This window comes from Canis aureus, chromosome 26 (genome assembly GCF_053574225.1).
Source record: "Canis aureus isolate CA01 chromosome 26, VMU_Caureus_v.1.0, whole genome shotgun sequence".
Lineage (NCBI taxonomy): Eukaryota > Metazoa > Chordata > Mammalia > Carnivora > Canidae > Canis > Canis aureus.
Window position 1 is genome coordinate 12,496,901 of NC_135636.1, and position 25,583 is coordinate 12,522,483.

The window sequence follows — 25,583 nt, forward strand, 5'->3', positions numbered from 1 at the left end:
TGGTAAGTGAATTAAGTCAGATAAAGACAAATACTGTATGATCTCTCTTACATGTGGACTCATCTATGTACCTATGTATCTGTCTATCTATGCCAGAGGTAGGGCTAGGGAGTGGGAGAAATGAGTGCTTTACTTTAAATACACTAAAAAAAAAAAATATGTTGGAATATTGGGGAATGAGAGGTCATCATAAAATTAAGATAAAATTTGTGTCAACCAAGGCCCTATCTTGGACAGAGTTGAATTTCCAAGTAGGTAGCCATTAATGACAGGTATTAACTAAAAGAGCATTTTAGTTAGTTACCTATAATACAGCAGTATAGGCTCTACAGTTTAAAAAAAAAAAATCTAGGGCAGCCCGGGTGGCTCAGTGGTTTGGCGCTGCCTTTCACCCAGGGCGTGATCCTAGAGACCTGGAATCGAGTCCTGTGTCAGGCTTCCTGCACGGAGCCTGCTTCTCCCTCTGCCTCGCTCTGTGTGCGTGTGTCTCTCATGAATAAATAAAATCTTAAAAAAAAAAATCTAGAGACAAAGCTAGCTTTCACTTTGGCTTCATTTCTAATTCAGTTCAAGTTGCTGACTATAAACCCTCATATGTGAGAAAAAGTGAGAAGCAAATTCTTTTGCATCCTAGAATGTTCTTGTTAGGATGCATCAAAGAAAGAAAAACACTAACAAAATAAAATAACTTAAAGGGGACTCACTTTTCTCATCATTACAAAACAATTGAATAATGGCATTTTAAACATAAAATTATATTCTAGCAAAGAAGACAAATTAATTTCTAATATAAATTTGTAAATGAACTAGGGGTGGTGGAAGGGGAGGAGGGCGGGGGGTGGGGGTGAATGGGTGACGGGCACTGAGGGGGGCACTTGACGGATGAGCACTGGGTGTTATTCTGTATGTTGGTAAATTGAACACCAATAAAAAATTAATTTAATTTAAAAAATTAAAAAAAATAAATAAAAATACATCTTAAAAAAATAAAAAAAAATTTGTAAACTCTTAACATTGGGTCCTAAATAATATCTTTTTTTTTTTTTTTTAAGATTTCATTTATTTATTCATGAGAGACACAGAGAGACAGAGGCTGAGACATAGGCAGAGGGAGAAGCAGGTTCTATGTAGGGAGTCCCATGCAGGACTCAATCTTGGGGCTCCAGGATCACATCCTGGGCTGAAGGCACAAGGTCAACCACTGAGCCACCCAGGCATTCCCCTAAATACTATCTTAACTGGCATTTTCCTTAACAGTGTGTAACACTGTAATTACAATTACAATACATCATTGAGTAGAGTGGAATTCCAATTCACTAGAAGACTTCTTGATCTCATTAAAATTCATGAGCATTAATTGAAAAAATTGGGGAGTTTTAAGCAAGTTTCAAATTTTTTAGTTCAGAAATTGAGGAGAATACACACACATGCACATACAGTATGTACTTCTAAATACATATATATCTATGTTACATAGATATTTATAAGTGCACATGTATCAGCAAAAATTAAAGTGTATGGCAAATATGTATACAAAGATTCCAGGTTTTTCCTCTAGGCATTTTATAGAGGATTCATAGGAATTCACCAGTGTTTGTTTCAGAGTAAGTGATTCATAATGGCGGTTGTGCTAAAAATCTAATCAGGCCTAAAACCTCTGTATCTCTTTAAAAATAATCCTGCATGGCAGTCCCGGAGGCTCAGCGGTTTATCGCTGCCTTCGGTGGGGGCGTGATCCTGGAGACCCGGGGTTGAGTCCCACGTCAGGCTCCCTGCATGGAGCCTGCTTCTCCCTCTGCCTCTCTCTCTCTCTCTCTCTCTCTCTCTCTTTCCTCTCTCCTCTCTCTCTGTCTCTAATAAATAAATAAAAAATCTTAAAAAAATTCTGCTTATTTGTTTGTCTTTTTCTCCCCCCCTTAGCTCTTTTCTTCTTAACAAAAGCCTATGTTTGGTTTCTTAAGCATCTTCGTTTTTTGGCTTCTTATTTCTCTTTTCTTCGGATCCCTTCCTACTTTACATATATATTAAAAAAAAAAAAAAAAGAAAGGGAAGCTTTTGGAAGAAGGTAGCTCAAATGTCCTTTAGCAGAGGATGTGAGATAATTGTATAAAGAACAGTGAGTGGCAGAAGCCAAGGACTTGGTGGAGCAAAGAATTTCTGATGTACTTCTCTGCTTGAAGCAACAACAGGAAAAGAAGAAAAGAGAAGAATCCTTATAGATTTACATTGGTCAAATCTTAGCCCTCCTGTGTTTGGCTCCCTGCTAGAGAGCTAGACAGATGATCAGCTGGCCTAGAATGAGTAGATTCTGTGTGATTGATTAGTTATTTCTTTTTAATATCTGTAGTCAACGCATTAACTTATGCCCCCTAGAAACTCTGATGGCACTTGTGTGTATAAGTGTGTGTGTACTAGCTTATGAATTCCCAGTGCCACAATCCAACTTTATCAACTCCTTTAAACTCTTTAGTCTTAATAATTCTCACCCTTTCCTCCTGGATTCTATGGACCGGATTCCATGGGTTTTCAACATTACCACTTACTTCTGGGTTTGCCTCCTCACACTTCTTGAATAAGACCATCTCACTTAAGCATCCAATTTCCTACAACCTACTTCTGACCATACCAGACTCTGCACCCAAACCCCAAGATTCCAAAAGTATGAAGCTTCCACTGCTTTCCAAGAGCGCTGGGAACCAGACCCAAGGACATCCCTGGATAGCACCAGTCCTGCTTAATTCAAAGGGAAGAGGCAGATTCTGTATCTTTGAAAATTTTGGGCCAAAGACTTATCTACTACTACCATTGGTCCTGGTGGTCAGCATCATATATTTTAAAACATTCTCAGCCTGGATGGCCTCATGTAGCTTTCTTCTTCTTTCCAGAGAATGGTGCCTGGAATCTAGGCTATTGATCATCTATCAGAGACAAGATGTGAAACAGGAATGGTGAAAGGCAGATCTTAAGTGACTAAAAAGAATAGTACCAGATAGAGAAGAGATCCCAGGGTTTAAGAGTCAGGGATTTCTCAGTCACCTGAAGGTGAAACCTAGTTCCACTAAATAAGTTAGATACACAATATTGGTCAAGTCATCCAACCTCTCCAGGTCTATTTTATTAATAAAAACAGTAAATAAAAAAATAGCAAATGGCCTCAAACAATTGGGCCAGGATCATGTTAGGTAAGGCACATAGAAAGCTTTCTGCATTGTCAAAGGACTAGCTCATGGATGGTGTTCCTCTTACTGGGGCCAGTGATGCTGCTAATGTGAGGTTAGGAGACCGTAGGATCACAGTTTGCCAGGACTGAAATAGAGGAAGCTGGCAATGGACACAGGGATGGGAAGCCAAAATGAAGGCTGCCCTTCTAAGCTTGGATAACAAAATATAGCTATACTTTAGAGAGTCTGGACTTCTGGATACTCTGTTTTTTTAACAAAAATTTCCCTGGTTCTTGCCTACTCTGCTATGGATGGGGTCTAGAGCAAATAGAGTTAAGAACAAGATGTGTAATTAGATCAGCAGAGATCATTCGTGGTGGTGGTGAGGTTGCTGCTAGGACCTTTGGCAACATCTTCCTAATCAACGAAGAGCAGACGGAAAGCAGTTATGCCAAAGGTTTCAAGAATCATCTTCTATACCAAAGGTCAGGAAACTATTGCCTGCGGGCCAACTGCAGTCTACCATCTGGTTTTGTGAATAAAGTTTTGTTGGAACACAGCCATGGCTATTTACATACGATCTTATGGCTGCTTTTACAGTACAACACAGTTGAGCAGTTGTGACAGAGACTATATGACTGCAAAGCTTCACATAGTTACTCTAGCCTTTCCAAAACAAGTGTGAAGATGTCTGTTCTATGCCCTTTAATAAGTGCACATGTGAGAAGCAATGTTTGGATGGCCAGAATCACTTTAAATTAGAGGTGCCCTCCTCAAACAACAAGCTTGGGGTATTTTCACAGAATAATAATATTCTCATTGTGCTTCCTTTTTCAAAGAGAATAACCAAGAATCATAGAAGGAAATGACAGTTTCTTAGTCATGTATTTCAAGAAAGGGAGTATGAGAGGCACCTGGGTGGCTGGGTCAGTTAAGCATCTGCCTTCAGTTCAGGTCATGATCTTGGAGTCCTGGGAACAAACCCCACATCAAGCCCAGCATCAGGCTCCCTGCTGGTGGGGAGTCTGCTTCTCCCTCTCCCTCTGCCCCGCCCCCCACTCATGCCTGAGTGTATGCACTCTCTCTCTCTCTCAAATAAATAAATAAAATAAATTAGAAAGAAAGAAAGAAAGAAAGAAAGAAAGAAAGAAAGAAAGAAAGAAAGAAAGAAAGAAAAAGTAGGTAGGAAAAATCCAAATCAAATGCTTGCAACCCAGAGGGACCCAGGGTAAAAGTAATGCTAGCAATATTTACGAAATGGTGTCAGATCCCCACTTCATCACAATTATTCTCTCTTAATCAGTAACACACAGGGATCCAGCAAAATGGGGACCTTCATGGTTTTTGCCTAAGAAACCTTAAGCAAGAATGATATTACTCTAAAACAGAGAGTGATTCATACCAGTTGTCAAGAGTGGATTGAAAACGTATGCCAGTAGGAATGTAGTATATACCAGCAACCAAGAATAAATCTTCTAATATCTACCTTCTTTTTCCTCTGTGAAATCAAAGCACAAAAGCAAAAGGTAGTGGTAAGGAGAAGCACACTCAATTTCCCTGAGCTGGGGTGCCCACTGTAGTCATGATGGGATGCACAGGCAATCACAACGCTCAGCAAGGAGCTCAGAGCAAATGGAGGCTCTCTCTCCCTGTGAAGGCCAGCAGCTGCTCAATGCCAAGCAGGCAGAAATGAAAATGGCTAACATGACAGTCAAGGCTGGGTGAGTCTGGGGAGAAAGAAAGATGATTCTCAGTATACTGAGAAGTGCATCATTGTCAAGTGTCCAGAACTTTTCACTTATATGAAGCACCTTTTTAGTTTTTAGCTTTCCATTTTATTTTAGCAATCAACAATATAATTTTTTATAATATATAATGTATAACTTCTGTGTATTTCCTTACTTCCCTTAGCTGATCAGAAACATGCAATCAGTGCCCCTTGCTTTGGAAAGCAAAATAAAAAAAATCAATGACAAAAATAAGCCTTCATTCACCTCACCCCACAACTCTCCACATTCTTCCCTGAAAGCCTGTTTACGGCTACCCTCATTCAACACCCCTGATAGACATGGAGAATACAAAACAGATGGACGAAGGATTAGGGCACATAAATCACCAGTGATAATATAAGATATTAAAACAATAAAATATGAATGCAGTCTTTTTCCTCCTTGTTATTCTCAGTACAATTCAACTCTGCTTCTATAAAGGACTGGGGAAAGAAACGGCAAGGATGAATAAAATAACTTCAGGAAAAGAAAACTTTGCTCCTGTGTTAGCCAAAAGCAGAGCCCTAAAGGTGGTCTCCTGTGGATCAATGCATCACTGTCCACGAGGCCCCTGGAAGGTCAAGTCTGGTGGCTACTTAGAAACCACTAACCCAAAGATCACTGTGGGACAAATTCTGCCAAAAACAGTAGTGACAGACAAATATGTGTTATGAAAATACTACATTGCTTCTTTAACATTTATATGGCCTCAGTGATTTCAAAAGAAATGTTTTGTGCATAAAACAACATCATAAAAAAAAAATCCCACTACTTGACAGGGTTTCCTTTAGTGGAAAGACCTTTTTCGTGCCCATAAACATTTGATGCCCACATCTGTTAGAGATAAAAGGAGAGTATAACTTCCCCTTTGGATGCAGAGATTCAGAATTCTCAGAGATCATATAACATGCTTAATGAAGACAGAAAAAATGCTGTAGTTCCCTGATTAAATTAGCACTCTACTGAAACTTAAAGTTTTATGGACTGCTTTCGGTACTTTTCTTTTTATAATAGCTTTGGGTGCATGTTTATATTTTACTTCTAGAGAATTGTTTGTTAGTGTCATTTTAGGAAGTCAAATGGTTCCTAGATTAAAAAATAATAACAAATAATTTTCTAAGGAAGCCCGCTATTCACCTTGAAATCACAGGCACCTACAAGAGTCCGCTTGGTCTTCCTCCTCATCATTACCTCTAGGACCACTGTGCCTGGATGTGGTGGACCTCCATCTCATGGTCTCACCACTTCATGGTGAGCCCAGCCTTCCTAGGTCCTTTTCCTATCTTTTGGGATGGAATTCCTTGAGTTTCCATGCCCACATTGATCTTAGAATGACAGTGAAGACCCCACAATGCCTACCCACTTCTCTTGGAGGAAAAGCCAAAGTCCTGACATTACTGTATATGATCAGACTCCCACAGCTCTCTGATGGTGTCTTTCACTGTTTTCCTCCTCATTTGGCTCCAGCCACACTGGCTTCCTTGCTGTTTCTCCAACATAGCTCTGTGCTTGCTATTCTCACTTCCCAGAATGTTCTTTCCCACGTATCTGCATGGCTAAGCATATCTGCATGCTTCAAGTCTTGGCTCTTGCCTCTTTCTTAGCAAGGCTCTCCCTGACTCCTCTATCCCCACTCCTGGTCTTCCTTGTGCTCTTTTTATTTTTCCTAAAGCTCTTATTTTCTGATGCATTATATAATTTTCTTCTTATTATATATTACTTATTGGGCTGTGTCCCCCATGAAGCTGTAAGCATCACAAGGCCAGGGAACTATGTCTTGAAAAGTACATGATGTATAGCAGGGTCTCAGTGCATATTTTGATGAATAAACAATAAATGAATGAATGTATGAGTGGAATAAAGATTTCAAAAGCCCATCACTATTAAAACATCTCTTCTTGCAGAAGAAGCTCTGCATTCTCAACTCGGGACCATTGCGTTTTCGGCTCCATCTGCTTGAAACACTTTTCTCCTCCCTCTTTCAGACACTGCTACCGTTCATCATTTGAATCTCAGTTCATGAAGAATAGCCCCATGACCATCCCCCTTACCCTTCAGAAATAAAGGGTTCCATTCTCTATTATTTCCCTTTCTATCTTCCTCATCAGACTAGTCAATATCTAATGTGATCTTTTTCTTTTTTAAGTTTTATATGTTTGGGTATCTATCTTTCCACTAAAATGCAAACTCCTTGGAGTCATGGACAGTTTTGTTCATTATTATATCCTTGATGCCTAACAAATGTCTGACATATGGTAGAGGCTTGATAATTATTTGTTGGTTTTGTTGACTAACTGGATGATTAGCATAGTCTCCTGGTTCAAATTACCAGGATTTTAGCTACCTATCTTACCTGGTCATGGCTTTACTTTCCCTGGTGAAATGATGTTAAATGAATTGTTCCCTGGGCCTGTCTTTGAGAATGACTACTTTAGGTTTTCATACTTAATTCTTTCACCTGGGATCAGGTGAGTGCATGGTACCAGCGATGTTTCTGTGTAGTGGACTATGTATGATTATATGTGTATATATGTGTATGTGTATTTTATTATTTTACTGTGTAATTTACTATTCATTATTTTTAGGGCTGAACCATAACTTTTAGCCTGAAGGAGTACCAGCCTTTATGAATCCAGCTACAACATATTTTTCCAGAAAGATATCCAAGTTCGATGGTGCCAGTGATAGCAGCCTTTGGTATGCCAATCTGGATTTGTAACATCAGATACACATGTCAGAGCTGGGCTGCCTGTGAAAGTCTTCTTGAGACAGCAGCTTCAGACATTCTGAGTTACCATGAATATAAATCTTAGAGCCACTTCCTCCTCAATGAAGAATAAAATGTTGGATTATGAGGATGATAAATCTTTTGGACAAAGTAAAGAATTGTATTGTGAAACTGGACAAATTCTCATCTCCTATCAGTGTGCTATCTTATGTCAGTACCTGGAAGCCACGGGAGCTTTCTGGGCCTCAGTTTTCTCACCTATAAAATAAACTGGTTGACATTCATGATGCATGAAATTCTCTCTTTGAGAGGGACTCAGAATCAAAGCAAGTTGTGTATTTTTATTTCATGTTATCTGACTTTTCATGGGCTTGCTTTAACCATCCAGTGATTCTTGGGTCCGCCCACTTGGAAATTCTTTAGAGAGTTATTGGATTTTTGAGAGTTCTGTGAGAATTATTTTAAATCACTTCACACAACACCTAACTTGGAAGCACTCAAAGCCCATTACTCTCTCACCTTACCCTTTTCCAGCTATAAGAATCTTATGTGCTTTCTACTTCAACACCTTCATTTTACAAATAAAACACTAGAGGCGATCAGAAGTTCGCCAAGGGTCACACAGCAAGTCAGAGGCAGAGCTTCAAGGAGATGCCAAATATTCTGACTCCTGGTCATGGTCCTATTAATGGTACTAGGCCAATCTTATTTTACCTTTTGCAGTTTCTGATCTTGAATAAGCAAAATAAGTGACCTTATTTTCTTCTGAGTAAAATGCTCCTAAATGATACCAAGATCTTTTTAGGATAACTACCTTTATGAGGCAAGCATTTAACAATGCCCTATTCAGAGCTGAAACTGACTTTGACTATCACATATATTTGCAACATGTCTTCATGTTTTTTAAATGGTGACAATAATTTGGCAAAATGATCTGATATATTTACTTTAAGGAAAAGGTACAACTTACATCAATAAGCTCTGTCTGATTAAGAAGACACACTTATTTAAAGTTGGATCACACCAGGATTACAAAAATCACTATAGCTTGTCTATACTAACTCATAAACTGATTCAATTACACCCTGTAAGCCAAAAAAACAAAAACAAAAACAAAAAACAAAAACAAAACAAACAAAAAAAAAAAGTAAAAATTTTCTCTGAACTGGTCTTCATTGATACTTCCAAGTTACATATTATAAAAAACTATGCTTTGGGGCACAGTAATAAAAATATAATTATTTTATTTTTAAATCTAGTAAGATGTGAATTAACCTAGCAATGCTCAACTTTTGTTTCATATTGGAATCACCCAGAGAGCTTTAAAAAGTACCTGTATCTGGGCTCAGCTGCAAAGATTCTGATTTAATTGGATTGGGGTGTAACTGCATCTGATTTTTTTTCTATTAACCTGATCATGTTAATTTAATTCAGTACCTACTCTGAACTACCAGTTAATGTTTTATTTTATTATGAAGAATTGTATTAGTTAGTAAATAAATTCACATTCACAGTCAAAAGGCATTTTAAGACCCCCACACTGAAAACAAAAATATTTGGGGGAGTAATGATGGGAATTAATCAGCAGCAGAGCAATCAAATAGTAGACATTTACTGAATACCTACTCAGGAAAAAGAACTATGCTTCATTTCTCTGTGTGACACGAATGCACTCAATCCAAAAGAACCTATAATCAAGACTGGAGAAGACAAGACATATACGTACATATAAAAATAATGGACAGCACAACAGTATAATAAAGAAATACGTGGGTGATTCATGATTTCAAATACTTATGCCTTGTCAATTTTAGTGATTGAGTATAGCCATGAGTCTCTTCAATACTTTTCTTTTTCAATCTACTTTCAATTCATATTCTATGTTATACCCATCTTCTAGTTTCCTAGCAGCTTGCTACTCAAAGTGTGTTCTACAGACCAGCAGCATCACCTTGGAGCTATTACAAAGGCAGAATCAGACTTCACCCTATACCTACTGAATCTCAATCTGCATTTAACTAGATGCCTACATTTCATATGAATATTTGATAGTACTGCTCTGGTAGACACTGATCTCTTAAGTATATCAAATATACCATATCAATGTTACTCATAATACATTATGTAATACCATACAGTTCAATTTCTAAGGTAGTGGGTTTTTTTTTTTTTTCAATGCCTCATGCAGATTTTTGTAGTAATATTAAAGAATTTCCTTACTCAGGAAGAGATGAGCTCTTTGGACTAGTTCATTTGTGAATAAAAATTATTTCCTGTGTGTGAGTACCTGCTAAAATATGTGATAAGAATAATGAGACCACAGGAGAAAAAGAAGACGCAGTTTCTTTAGGCTAAAGCATTCAGAGATGTCACAGGGATGATGGGACCAAGATGAGAGCATGAAAAGATGATCCGATTCAAGAAATGGGAAAAAAAGAAAACCCAAAAGAGAACATTCCAGAAAGGGAGAAAATGGTGGAAGCAAAGTCCCTGCCTGGAGTAGAGAGGAGTTAAAACTAGGTAGTGTCCAGGTTTAAAAATGGCCCCATGATTTCCATCCCCTGCTATTCATACTCCTGTGTCATTCTCTTCCACTTTGATCAGGACTGACCTGTGTAACAGAAAATGCAGAATTGGTGCAGTATGTGACTTTCTGAGGCTACATCCTAAAACACATTGTGGCTTATCTCTTGCTTTCTTGGCTCACTTGCTCTGTGAGAAGTTGGCCTCCATGAGAAGGAAAAATCCATGTGATAAGAAACTGACAACACCCAACCACCAGCACCAATTTGCCAGGGGACAGTGAGCCATCTGCTACAGTTTGATACTAGAGACTTAGTATTGAACCTTTAGATGACTATAATCCAGGTCAATATCTAAACCATAAACTCAGGAAAGACTCTGAGCCAAAGCCACCCAGGTAAGACACTCCAAATCCTGTCTCTCAGAAAATTAGACTAACAAAACCTATTGTTGTTTTAAGACACAATTTCGAGATAATTTGTCATTAGTCACCTATAACTACTATTAGTAATAAATAACTAATAAAGAACTAGTATGAACAATCAATTACTTATAATAAAACATTATAAGTAATTTGGAAGATGGTGAATAAGCTGATATGGTTTTAATGGAGAGTTTAGTGGGGCTGCAAACTCAGATGCCTCCAGGTTTGCTGGCAGCAAAATGAAATGAGTGAAGTGGCTGTTGCCTGGGTCAGAGACAAAAGGAAGAAAGTGACAGAGCCTGTGATAATGTGTAGAATACTTTCCTGGCCACTCTTGCTGGTAAAACTCATTACCATCTCCATTTCTGAGCAGGTCAATGCAGAGCCTGAAACCACAGGAGATCTCAGGTGGTAGATAGGCAGTGGGAGTGGTTTGGTGTCACAATGTGGCAAATTGGAATAAACAGAATCTTATTCTGGAGATGAATGTCACCTAATAGCTACATTTAGGATATATTTTTTTAAGATTTTATTTATTTATTCATGAGAGACACAGATAGAGGGAGAAGCAGGCTCACTGCGAGGATCCCAATGTGGGACTCCATCCCAGCACCCAGGGATGATGACCTGAGCCAAAGGCAGACGCTCAACCACTGAGCCACCCAGGTGCCCTACATTTAGGATATTTAATCTGGAAAGGCTATCTAGAATAGACTGGAGGCAGAAAGTATTGAGAGGAAAAGACCAGTCTGGGGGGCAATTTGATCATGCAGGCTTGGAGATTGTGGCACTGGCTACAGTTATGGAGGTTTTTCCTTTATTTTTTTAAAAGATTTTATTTATTTATTCATGAGAGACACAGAGAAAGAGAGAAGCAGAGACACAAGCAGAGGGAGAAGCAGGATCCATGCAGGGAGCCTGATGTGGGACTCAATCCCGGGACTCCAGGATCACTCCCTGGGCCAGAGGCAGGTGCTAAACCACTGAGCCACCCAGGGATCCCTAGAGGTTTTTCCTTTAAATCTCACTAAATGTTTAGTGCCATGTTAGAATGCAAGCTTCATGAGGAAAGAACTAGATTAAACTTTTGTACAAGTTTATCCTGATAACCAGCATATAAACATTTTCTGTAAAGGGCCAGAAAGAAAATATTTCAGGCTTTTCAGGACATACAGTCTCTATCCCCACTACTCTGCCATAATAGCACAAAGGCAGCAATGCTTTATTCACCTGTTGGGGTGGGGGTTCTTTTAAAACATAGCATGCTGGCCCCAATGGGTATTTTAATAAATTCTCAAGTGGTACTGATGCTGATACTGCCAATGTGGAAAACATTCTTTGAGAGCCACTGGCCTGCTCTACTTTAAGTAAGGGTTGGCAAATCACAGCTCATGGGACAAACATGACGCATCCTTCTTTTTGTAAATTACATTTTATTGGGACACAGCCACACCCATTATTTATTATTGCCTAGTGTTGCCTTTGTTCTATAATGGCAGAGTGGTAGGGATAGAGACTATATATGAGTGCTAATATGTCATGGTATTCCATAAAGCATATCACGGCTTGCAGACACTTCACCACCTAAAGGACATTGAAAACCACTATTCTATAGTGCCTTTAATACAGCTGCCTTTAAAAAAAAAAAAAAAACTTGAGTCCTCCTATATTTAATTTGGTCGAAGAGCCATGTACTTACTGAGTTAAGAAAAAAAAACATTCATTTTTATATAATAAAGATGCCTCACATAAAATCTTACATAGCTTTCCAGAGATACTGCACATTTAAGAAAAAAAAAAGGAAGTGGCAACCTGGCCTGGTAGGGAAAAAAAAGATAGTATCTTTAACAAAGGGGTCTCAATTATATTTATTCCATTTTCTCAACTGATTAATACTTGGGTGGGGTGGAAGCTTTCAGATTCTGCTGGGCTTCAGAGGTTAAGCAATCAGTAGTGAGTGTGGGAAGGCAGTGACGGAAAAGATAGAGGAATGGAAATTTCCATCAAGTCTGTTCCTCAAGAAGGATTATATAAACTGATCCACAGGAGAAATGAATCAGCTGGTAGCAAACAGCAAGATACTCCTACATACCTAACAGGATACAAGACGGTATCTCTTGGCATGAGGCTCAGAGAGATAAGAGAAATTACTGGGCTGGATATCACAGAGAAACTGATGGATTCATGCATGGTGTTTGTTTAGCCAAAAAGCCAGAAACCTTCATTAAACATTTCTGGAAAATGTGGGTTTGAATCAAAAGGAAGAGAGGTTTCCAGCTGATATATGCAATGGCCTGCAGGGTGGGTAAAATTAAGTGAAGCGATAGGTATCAAGTATGAAATGCAGTGCCTGCTGAATCTTAAGTGAATCATATTGCTATTATCATTATGATGAGAGACCTGGTACTGCCTTACCATCAACAGGAACCAAGTAAGTCGCACTCCCTCACTCCTGCCCTCGGCCCCCTTACCTTCCCTGCCAGGGAGTGGAAGGTGAGTGGAAACACTGCTCCCAGTAATATAACTGCATCTGAGGTCCCTGCTCTTAAATTTTCCTGGCAGCTAGACTCACCTCGAGTGAAGGAGCAGAGTTCCTCCCCTCCTGTCACCCCACTTGACTTTTCTGTTTTTCCCCTCAACCCTGGAATAGGTTGAAGCAGGAATTTAAAGCCTTGCTGATATACAAAAATGAGCCTGCGTGCTCAGTCTGTGCAGTGACAATGGGTGGATGCCTGGCAAACCTGAGCAGGCTGACTCCTAGGGACCTTGCAGGGTGGCATTCATCATCCCCCTGGTGAACTTACCCTTGAAAGTCTGATTTTGCTACAAGCCTGGGAGAAGTCTCAATCTATCAATCAGTGGATATTTATTGAGTGCCTACTATGTTCCAGGCACTAACATTACCTAAATTCAAGAAGTGAATTTGTTCAGTCAAAATGCCAGATGCTTAACTTATTATAATGAGCAAGAGCTGTCACAGGAACTGGAATAATCAAAGTCCATATTCACTCCATGTGGCTAAGCTACCCAGGAAACCAAATCATAATTAGAGTGTCTCTGTGTCAACATATACTGAGAAACAGCTAAGAACTGAAGTCGGATACTTGAAGCTGGTATGATTAGAGTGTTCTCTCCAGGTGGGCAGGTTTACATGGAAAGATAAATCATGATTAGAAGATGTTTTTTTGGGGCACAGATTCAGAAAAATAGCAGTTGGATCCATCAATGACATCAGCTAATGCAGCCAGAGACTATCGTATAACTTAGCTAGTGGGATGACATAACTCTAAAAGCCGAGGCGCTCTCAAGACTGGGCAATGAATAAATACACCACTGGACACCATCCATGTCTGCTTTTAACTCTCCTTTTTTCAGGATTCCATGGCTCAGTAATGGGTGTCAAGCACCATGCTAAGTACCTTTTGTGTATTATTTCATTTATCTTAGTCCAGGTGCCTGCTTGGAGAAGGCTTCTCTGACTACTCATGATCCTCAACACTTAGACTTTCTCCACTGCTCTTATTAGTATCTCATGTTCTAGTCTATATTAATTTGTTGATTGGTTATTGTTTGCTTCCTACAAAGGAAGCAGGTGCTGCTTTATTTTCTGCATAAATGCTTTCTCAATGCCTAAAATGGTGCCTGGCACATAGTAGGAGCTTAATATTATATGTTGGTAGATGAATGAATTGGTTAGTGGAAGGCTGGACACATGGGTGGATAGGTGAATTTACGAATAATCTGAGAGGCAGATATCAGCATCCTTATTGTAAAGATTAATAAACCAAGGGAAAAAGAAAGAAAGAAAGAAGAAAAAGAAAGAAAGAAAGAAAGAAAGAAAGAAAGAAAGAAAGAAAGAAAGAAAGAAAGAAAGAAAGAAACCAAGGCCCAAACGCCATGTTACCTCCAAGATCACCCAATTAGCCAGTGGAGAGCTGGGGTTTGACCCAATTCTGATGGACTCTAGAGCTCTTGCTCTCAATTGGTGCTCTATTTCCTTGGAGAAGTTGATACATCCAAGAGAGTTCTATCCAAAACTAGAATCTCTGGACCCTTGGAGTCAGAATATTCCAATCCTGTTCTGCCAATCCTGCTCACTACTTTAGTGTTATCTTCCAGAGGCTTTGCTTAATATCAAGGCCTACATTCTCATCTGCTAAAAGTAGGAATAAGAATATCTACTTAAGGAGATGCTGAGTACCTCAAATAAGAAATTGCACACATCCTTCGCAATTCAAGGATTGTGCAAGTACAAAAATATATGGGATAATGAATATAAAGTCCCTGCAGACTGTAATACTAGTATGTGTTATTATTATGAAGGCTTGGGGAGAAGAGAAAAAAGAAGAGCTCCCTTGGTTGTGTCTATTTTAGATTGTGTGTCCCTAGAAGGCAGAGATCACATTTATTTGCTGTGCACATAACCTGCTATCCATGTAGGGAGGCATTTTATGGGAGAAAGAGCTGGGGTCATAATATTAAAAAAAAATCTAAACTCTTAAATTATTTACACTAAAAAGAAAGGATTTTCTGTGTGCTTTTATGCAGCCCATGAGTTTAAATGCCATCCATATGCTGATGTCTTCCAAAGGTATGTTTCCAGTCTAGCCTATCCCTTGACCTTCAGACCATGATGACAGTGCCCATGTCCTATACCCTTTTGCCAATTTTAACCATCTTAGAGATATCCGACACCTGGCATGACCAAAACAGAAATTTATTTTGCTCCTTCTTCGTCTATATCTCAGTAAATCCTACCAGCACAGTACATTCTATTCCTAAATTCAAACTCCTAAGACTTATCCTTGATTCCTTCCTTCCTTTTGCTCCTCTCCACTCCAAATTGACCTGAAAAGTCTTTCTAAGCTATTTACAAGATAAATCTTAAACTCTGTAATCTGAAACTATGTATCATATCTATTGTTCCTGTCCTAGTGCCACCAACCACCTTCCCTCGCTTATGCTACTTCAATAGCTTCCTTACTGGATGTCCCTCTTATATCCTTTCTTCCTTGCCCCCGAACCATTCAAACCAAAGACAGAGATCTTTAAAAAATGTATACTTGGTCATGAACTCCTCCGTTTAAAAACATTATATGCTTTTCCACTATTTTTGGGATCAGGCCAAGCTCTAGCTATTTCTCACAGGATAGTTATGGTGGTGGCACTGTGGGTGGTAATGGAAATGATGAATGAGAGGGGTAGGTGTGTGTGTGTGTGGGTCCTCTGCCTTTAGACAGTAGGGAACTGCCCGCAACAGAGGACTAAGGTCCAGTCTATCCTGTTGAACAATGTCCCTTGGTATCCAGTATAATCACCAACCTATGCTAAGCACACAGGGAATCCTGGCATCCATTACAGCAAGCACATCATGCGATAAATGTCAATGGTTGGCATCACCTGTTTAGTAAAAAGCATTTTTAAGCATTCAGATTTTTTCAGTTTTCATATTTTTGATAATAAAATGTCCTTTTTTCCCCCCGTGAAACCAGAACCCTCTCTCTTCCCATTCATATGGCACAGAATCCACTGAGAAAGGAAAGGAAATCTATTTGAGCAAATGTGGGGCAAGTTCACTTTCACAAAATTTGTGCATATCATGTGCATCAAAAAAAAAGTGTTGGCATTTTCATTTTCTTCCATATTTCGGACCATTTTCTCCCCTTACTTATTTTTGGAGGAATATAGGATCAGAGTCTATGGCATTCAAGAGATTTGTCACATCTCAAAGCATGTTCACCTGTCCAGGATTTTGCTCAAGTGTTTCCTCCCCAATATACCTGCCTGCCAAGATCAGATTGCTCCTTCAAAATCTAACTCAGATGCTGATGCTTCTATGAAGCTTCCTGTACTCTTTCTGCCCTTTTTTTTATACTTCTTAGACCCCCAATGCAAACGGCTAGTGACTAGCTGTTCACATCACTATGCATTAGGACATACTTTGCTATTGACCTAAATGATTTTCCCTCCCAATAACTTCTTGTACGCTTGTCAAAACTAAACTTATGTAGAGACCATGGCTTCTGGGAGCGGGCATGGGAGAGTAAATCAGAAGGCAAAACTTAGGAAATTCTTATTCAAATTTTTGAAACTCCGCATAGAGACAATAATTTGAGAGAAAGGGGTGTTGAGTTTCAAAAATCTAAGCATATAAATACTTGAGCAGAATCACAGATAAGTGGATGTAACTTCATCATGTCCAAGGAAAAGTGAACAATCTGATATGTTCAGAGCCTAGAGTGCTCTCTCAGGGCTGGCTCCAACATGTTCTCTCTGTTCAATTTGAGTCCGTGAATGGAAAAGACCATATCTTATCTGCCATCATAATTTCAGTGCTTAGAATAGAACCTAGCATAGACTATAGACTTGCTAGATAGGTGACATTGAACTAAATTATAACAATATTCAGATAATTCACTTGTCAAACATTCTAAAGCATCAAATAAAACATTGAATATTATCCTGGAAAGATGCTAAAAGGTGGTACAAATGCAATGTCACATATACAGCCTTTATCCTCATGTTAGCTGTCTAAAAACCCGTCTTGAAACTGAGTTCAGAAGACTTTGTATGCTCTGTATTTATTTTCAGGGTAAAACATTATTATTTATATGTGTGCCCCATCAGTGAGTTATGATTTACACAACAAATTGTAAGTATTTTAGCTAATAGTTGTAACATTAGTTTGAAAGCTTCTTCCAACTAAGTATTCTATTTTCAGCTGGTCCATCTTTTGCCTTGTTTGTAGTAGGGGCTGTGTAGACAGATGCATTAAGCCTATTTAAATTAATTTTACTTGTTGCAATAATGTCATGGTATTGTCAACTCCCTCTTCCAACTAAAACTTGATTTTCTTAAGTGATTTGTAATCCCTTATACGAATCTAAAGGTTGTTTTGCATTGAAACATGCTAAATCCATTTAGCAGGCAACCTTCAAGTTCTTTCTCATACAGGCATCTAACAAATTATCACTAGCAAATATATTGGATTTATTCTATTTCCTACCTCTCTTCAAAGGGGAAAAAATGTCCCAATCTATTGAGAAGATACACGTGATCTCACATATTTAGAAGAAAATGACATTGGCATTCTAGTTTAGTCCCCTTAGTCTTCTCACTGTCTTTGGCTCACCCCATTATTCTTGTCTCTCTGACTATTTAAATATAAATCGTGTCTTCTCCCTCCTTCTGTCTCTCCCTCCCTCAATAAACAGATGCTTATTGATAACTAGTATCTGCCAGGTACTAGGCAAAGAGTAATGGATAGAGTGGTAAATAAGACACATATGCTGGGCCATGGAGCAGCCACAGGCTCCTAGAGGAAATCAAGATCTAAAGAGTTAATTTCAATATCGAGAGGCAAATGCTTTGATGGGGACAGTATATGCAGACTTCTTGGCAGCTTAGAAACAAAACAAAACAATGATGGACCCAGATTGTCAGTAAGCTGCTGAACAATCCCAGGAATCTTTCTGAAGAAAGTCTCAACTTGACTGAGAGCTAGGATTGTAATGTCATTACCCAGGCAAAAATGGGGGAGACAGAAGGTCACAGGTGAAAGCATGGAGACTACAAAGTCCTAGTTCACTAGGAGTAAAAATTTCTGCATAGTTGAAGGAGCTGGTGAATGGAGTGTAATGAGAGATTCCTAATATGCCTCCTTCAGACATCTGTGTTCATCTCCTGGTCTAGCAGAGAAGGTTATAGCCATGTCTTATGGTTTTGGAAGCTTTGGTGGCATAATAAAAGACAGGAAGAACAGGCTATTACTCTTCCTTCCCAACCATCCTCTCCTTTAAATGCCAGAAAATCCAAATATTCATGGAGTAGACTTAATTAGAGTCTCTTTGCTCCCATGGTGCAAGGTGACTGCTAATCATGTCAACTCCGTTTCATAAACATGGCTATTTCACTCTATGGAGAACATTTATAATATTTTTATAGTTTTATATTAGAACTCACATATCACAGAGATTGTTTTATTAATGACCCTTTACCACCAGTGAGAATAATAATAATATTTCTCATTATGATTTACTTTTTAAAGTCATCTCTTTCTCTTGGGGGAATTGTATAAACTCTGGAATTCATTCTGTTAAAGATTTCATATAGTTTATGAACTAGTGTCCCAGATGGTTTGAGCAATTTCCTCCCCATTCACCAAAAAGTGGATAATTTCCATCCTTATTCACCCAAATAATAATGCTATGGATGGCCCAACATTTATGCATAAACATGTGTATTCAATTTTTCTCTTTATGTCAAGAAATAAAGTAATGGCAACATCTTAAAAATAGTTGTATTTAATTTTTAAAGGAATACTGTTATGTCCTGGTAGAGCATATTTTTCCCACTTACAATATGAAAAAGGAAATTTACAGTTCATGGATACTACCTGGAGCTCACAGGGAAATTTCCTATTGACAATGCTTCATTTTGATGAATCCTTAAAAACCCTTAATTGGACTGTTAAATCCTCTGGGTTGGTCTTCTACTAAGTCAAATGTGGATCAAAACTCAGAATGAATGTCCATTTTTTAAGTGAACATACCCCTGTGATTTATGAGGAGGTGGCACTTGTACTAAACAATTTTAATAGATGGTTGTGGTAATCATCCTAACATGCATTTCAAGTTGCTAATGCTATTTTATTCTAATCAGAAGATATCTCTATCACTATTTGAAAGACGCTTTGGGAGTTTGCTTTAGAAATGCATTCTATACTATCTGATTGAGCCTATGTCTTGCCTATCCATTGACTGTCATGGTGTCTAAGCTTTTGTCAAGAAGTGGCTGGTCCCTGCCATTCAATCTCCTTTATAGAGTGAGAGATGACCTGTGACTTCAATGAGGTTGAGAGACGGCTCTCTTATACAAGAAGAAATCACGAGTTGATCTGGGATGGACCATAATTCTTTGAGGCTTAAAATAAGAGGTCATTAGAATGCACTAAAAAAGGATGAAGTGGATGGAAATAAGATTGAGGAAAGGGATCTAAACAGGAAGAAGAACTGCTTAAAACAGAATTTACCTGGAATGGTTAAATTAGAATTTTCATTTTAATGATTAAAATAATTACAACAACAAGTGAGAGAGGGTAAATGACTTGCTCAGGTTGCTCATGGATGGTGGTGAGCCTGAGACAGGAGTCTTCTGAGTACCACTATAAGGTCCTTTTCATTTTATAATTTTATCCTGGTTTGAAAATATCTCATATTTTTCAGTGAGCTATAAAAAAGATATTAAATGGAAATTACCATCTTGGTTATTTCTAAAATAATTTCCAGCATGTGATAAAAAAATTGAACAATTCATTCTTGCATTGCTCTGTGGAGGAAAGGAACTTAAATGCTATATTTTAATACAAAAGATTGCCCAAAGAGGTGTTGCATTATACAGTAAGTGCCACAAGAAGATTAACTACTATGCAGGCTGCACCTCGAGCAGGGAAACTCAATGATTTCTATATAAAACTCATAAATGAAAGTGTTCATTTATTCATGATATTCTAACATATTCCATACTGTTTTTCTAAGACAAGCAATGCATGGCCTTTCAGTTTTATGCCATTACTTAAAATATTTGAAGAAAACTGTTCATCAATCTCTGATTCTATTATTACTCAAGATTAGGTTAATTACTATCTCCTGGGGTCGTTTTTAGCATGAAATACTTAATGGATTGCTACCAGGGCACGATATCATGGCAGGTAAGACATGACTTACAGTTTCTAAAATATGACAAATGTGTATTATTTCTGGAACACAGGACAGAAAAAAAAAAAAAACAGTGCTTGACAAGTTAAACTCATTTTTACTAACAATGTGCTTATTTTCAGAGAATGGTCTCTTGTTAAAGTCCATCATATAAGAAAAACAGAAAGCCATTAACCATAGATGCTTTAACACAAACAGAAGAACACAGAAGAGAGTCATGTTTTTGAGAGTCAAATACAGTAAGAAAATAATATTTAAAATTTGTAGTTTGGTAATACTCCACCTGCATGGCCAACAGAGCCCCATGTGGAAATAGAGTTCCCTTACCGGTTTCAAATACTAAACAGTTAGTGAAACTTTAGTAAGCTTGCAGTTTTACTCTTAAAAAAATGAAGAAAAAAATCTTTGCATTTTGACAATGACTATAATTCTTGCACCACTCCACTAAACCTTGCTATATTATTGAGTAGTGCCTTATATCAAATCTAATTATCCTTACAATCTTTGTGGAATTTCTACATTTCTCTCCTGACTGATTAGTATTTCCCTATGAGCTGCCCCAGTTCCACAAAATGAAACTGAGCATTATGGTGTGATTTTACTTTATCTTCCTAGTTTGTTCAAATAAAGTCTAGAGAACTTTCCAGTTAAATTTTCAAATGCAAGGAGAAGTGGCTGAAATGTGGGTTCCTTCTTTTGCTTTCTCTTTATTGTGCCTTGGAACTTAGTTCTGACCATCTGATTGACCCTCATGTACATAGCTCCAACTCTCCATTTGGAAATGCTTCCACAACTTCAGTACTTTGTCTGAGAAGTGGCCATACTTTATGAAATTCCCAATTCCCATTGGATTGACAAACTCTGTGCTATCATTAAAGTTAAAATTCATGATAACTCAATTCTGTAAATACTATGAGCCATAATTACCAAGATTTTTGGAAGTGCTATTCAGAAGGAAGGCCAACATATCTATTACCTGGTGAATCAAGAAAATGGCCAAGCAAATAACTGAAGTCTATGTACAAAATAACGTCTAAATTTCTGGTCCCCAAAGGCACTCTACTATCTCTAGTAATAGAAAAGAAGCATGTTGGCAATTGGGTAGGAGTTATTGTAACTCCATTTTTATTCCATTACATACCTCATGTAACATTTAAAATTACTTAGAAAGCTTCAGCATAAAATCTAATTATTTAAAATGAGAATAAAAATGTAATCAAATGGCCATAAGACAGGCAATGTCCTTACCACTGGAAAATAATATAATATTGGCAATCTACTAGCTACCCCATCTCCCTACTTCTCTCCTGCTGTCGGAAGGGATACCTATACCTGATACAAAAATGAGCATTGACTCATACACTTGGGGCCCCAAACAAATCAGGTCACATCTAATGCAAATGATGCAGTTAATCTAAAATGAGTTGGAATTATGCATCTCCTCATGCATGTCCATCTTGTTTGGTTTTCATGGCAAACTGGATCAGTGGACCTATTTCTGGAAAGCACAAAATTAGGCCTAAATTGTCTGGATCGTTTATTGAAAGAGGTCCAGCAGAGTTGGTATAATATTTTCTGGGTAGCACTGTTCTTCACTATCATTGGGTTACAAACTATATCAAACTGAGATAGCAATCTCAATTTATTTTTTCTAAAATTAGACAGCATAATGTATATGCCCCTGTGTGGCACCTTGTAGAGTATATGATGAGTTTTATTCAAAATAAAAATTTTACCAAAAGTCCAAATCATCTCCTTCTAAGTTGTTTTCTTGTCTTTCATAAAGTTAATACCTCTGCCTCATTTTTCAGCTTTTTTTAAGCTGCTCTAAAATTGTCAGTATGCTGTGTTGTTATGTCATCAATCACCTTATCTCTCTGCTTATTTTAATCCTAGTCTGGTTTGTTTGCATTAATCTCATGACAAAAATATCAGCATCTTGCTGATGTTAAGAAAATATCTAATGAAACCATTAAAACTAGATATGTAAAAAGAAACAAACAAACAAGGGACCCAACAGGTTTACACCTTTGGATGTCTGCTTATTTCCAAGGTCTCATCTTATAGGTAGTAGCTAATCAAGGTTATACGACAGTTTAATTCAGTGTTTAGGAAATGGACAACTTTATTTTTCCTTCAATTTTATACTTTCATGATATTCCATCAACTTACGATACAAACTGAGTATTCTGGCAAGATGATCCCTTTTTTCTTTCTTCTTCATGATTACTTACTTAGTCCATGAAAGAAGAAAGAAGCATCAGCAAAATGCTCTCCAAGCTGTCAACACGATAAGAATTACACACAAAAGAACCTGGAGCTTACAGATTTGAGACTTTGTTCTATTCGTGGTTCTTGAACAATAATGTATATAATTCTTCTTTTTCCACTTTGTTTTCCCTTTATGTCAAATGGAAACACTGACACCACAAAGAGAGATAGTGACATCAAAATGTAAAAATGATCAACTGTGAATCTCTCTTGTGTTTGTCATGAGACTATGAAGAACAGGCTGGCGGCATTGAACTGGGCTCCTGGAGTCTGAGGCACCCCCAGGTGAGCATGGTGCACCTGTGGCTTCAGGAATAGGGCTTCTCTTCCTGACCATAAAGCACTGTAGGTAAGTAAAATAAGATTCTTGCACTGGTAGAAAATAAGAGGTTTTTTTTCAACTATCTATTGCTACTTAAAAATCATTCCCAGACCTAGGGGCTTAAGACAAATTTTTGTTTTCTCACAATTCTGTGGGTTAGGAATTAAGACAGCATCATAGTAGGAACATTCAACTCCCGAGTGGGGTGCCTTCACTCCCGAGTGGGATGCCTCAGCTATGACCTCTGTGGAGGTCATAAGTCTGGGTCCCTAGTTACTCTCCATTGGGTGGTTTCCTTGGTTCTGTTGCCTCTGCTCCTATTCCAGGCCCTTCTATATGGTCTGTCAGAGCAGGGTAGTAAAGTCTCTTAAGAGAGCAGCACAGGGCTCTGAGAGTACAGAAGCAGAAGCTGCCAGGCATTCTGAAGGCTGAAGTTCAGAATTTGCACAATATCCCTTCTGCTGCTCGCTTCTGGTTGAGGCAAGTCCCAGGCCCAGGCCAAGGGGAGGGGACTGCACAGGGCATGAATCCTGGGGGGTGAGGTTCGTCAGGATCCTCCAAAGTAACTGACTACCACATAAGAGATAAGCACTTGGAGTCCTCAGAGGTTGTTTATCTGACACAAAATGCATTCCTTCTCTATCTACCCTCACTGTTCCTTTTGTTGGCTGTATGTGTGCTCCATGCTCAGTGATGTGTGTGGGAGCCAGTCTGTGAGAGCCAATTCAGTGTATCTGAACTCTTCATTCAGTGACCTCACTTGGAAAGCTTGGAATTAGTCATGGTGGGAATATTTCCATGACAGAAAATTGGCAAATCGGAACTTGTTGTTGTTGTTGCTGTTGTTGTTTTCCTTATTTGGGATGGTCAGTTTCACAACATACCACCATTCCCACTCCACTCCCATTCTGAACTCTGTACCCTTCTAGCTCTTGGGTTATCAGGTGCACAACGAATGGCCTGATAATGACAAAAGGTATTTCCCTAATAACCATGGATAGAGTTATTACAGCAAAATAGTTATGGGCTTTGGTTTAGACTCTTTGGTTTCAAATCCTGGCCCCACTATTTACTACTTGTGTGTTTCAAGGCAAGTTACTTAATGAGTCTCAGGAAAATACACATTAGTAATACAGCTATACTATGTAAGTTGAGATTTACTTTTAAAGGTAAAACGAAACTCTTTAAGGTTCAATACTGTTAGTTCTGATCCTTTCCCTAAGGATGTTTTTCTGATGGTGGGACTTAATGCACCATGGACAACTAGGGTCTTAGCCAACCACACAATGTCCAGTGTCATCTTCTCTACTCATGGCTCTGTTCCTGTTAGTAGCAGAAGCAGGCAAAGGCCTGGTCTTGGATGGGCAGTCATAGCACCCAGGCTTCCCTGAACTGCTGGCTGGACTGTCTTTGTGGGGAGGCCAGATAAGTGACAGCAGCACATGCAGAAGTCAACAAACTACTTGTCTAATACAATAGCACCCTGCCTGAGGCTCCACCATTAATTATTAATTTCTGTGGGTCACACAACGATGTCATTAGGATTGCCTTCTAAATTTCCCATGCTTTTATCTCAGAACTGTAGGAAAGAGAGCCCTCAAGTTTTCACTTATGTAGGGTAAAGATTAAACATTTACAAAGGAATTACTACAATAGTCCAAAAAGAAAAAATATTCTCCAAAGCAAAATATTAGCCTTTCATAGCTATGTACTCACTCATCACATAATAATGATACATTTGCAAAACTCATCTATAAATATGGCCAGTAATTATCTTTCCAAACTATAATTTTAACCCTGAAGCACCAGGATGGTATTAAAATCACCAGTTTATTTTCTAATATTGTGCAAACAATCAATGGTCATTCAAAAGTTTGACTTAGATTGCACCCTCATCAAGGAGATGCACTTAATGCATTTTTCTTATTTACCTCACTCTTCTTGCTGTAGTTGTTGCCAAACCAGAAACCGGCTCTTTTTACTTTTCAGTGTTAGAGCTTGCCATTCAGTAGAATAGCAGATAGAAACATCTAATCATGATGAATAAGCAAGGTCTGTGGCATCTCAAATTATAAACTTATGGCTCTGATACTTAGCCTGTAAAATGCTGAACATAAGCCAAAAAATGTCAGTTGAAATGCTTGTTTTCGAGGAAGCTGCTCACATTTAACAGGATACGTGGAATCCTCATAGCAAATGCGGTACAAAAAGTTAAAGTACAATACAAGAAAGTGAAACATGCAGCTTCAACTGCTCCATAAATGTAAAAGAGTTGTGGTTTTGATTATGTTGACTGAAGGTAGGGTGGGAGGGAAGATATGTTGAGTGTCTAAATTAAATTTTATTCCGGTGGGCATTTGCAAAATATATGACCAAACTGCAAATGGATTTGGATTTTAATTACACTCTTTAACAAAGTAGGAAAGAAAAATAGATTTTTAAATTTTAGCTTATGATAGTAATTTAACTGGCTAGACACACAGTGGGTTTATAATCAATATTTACATGGGCATTGCCTGTTTAAATTGATTTTTAATTGGAATGTTCAAATGCATGACTCAAATCACTCTTAATCACCGTTAAAATTAAAGCCAGGGACATTAGTGAGAAGGTCATGGTGTCATATTTTCACAGCCTTTATGGAGACACACGAGATGCAGATTCCTTTA

At 38.3% G+C, this 25,583-nt stretch overlaps 2 protein-coding genes across 5 annotated transcripts in view; one reads left to right on the plus strand and one right to left on the minus strand.

Moving 5' to 3' along the window:
• Positions 1–7,867, plus strand: part of LOC144297911 (uncharacterized) — a 147,887-nt gene extending 140,020 nt beyond the window's left edge. Inside the window, exon 3 of the transcript XR_013364821.1 lies at positions 7,516–7,867. The gene's annotated coding sequence lies outside the window, so the exon portion shown is untranslated. The remainder of the gene's footprint in view (positions 1–7,515) is intronic.
• MACROD2 (mono-ADP ribosylhydrolase 2) overlaps positions 1–25,583 on the minus strand; it is a 1,919,734-nt gene that overhangs the window by 312,402 nt on the left and 1,581,749 nt on the right. The gene's annotated exons all lie outside the window — the stretch shown is intronic.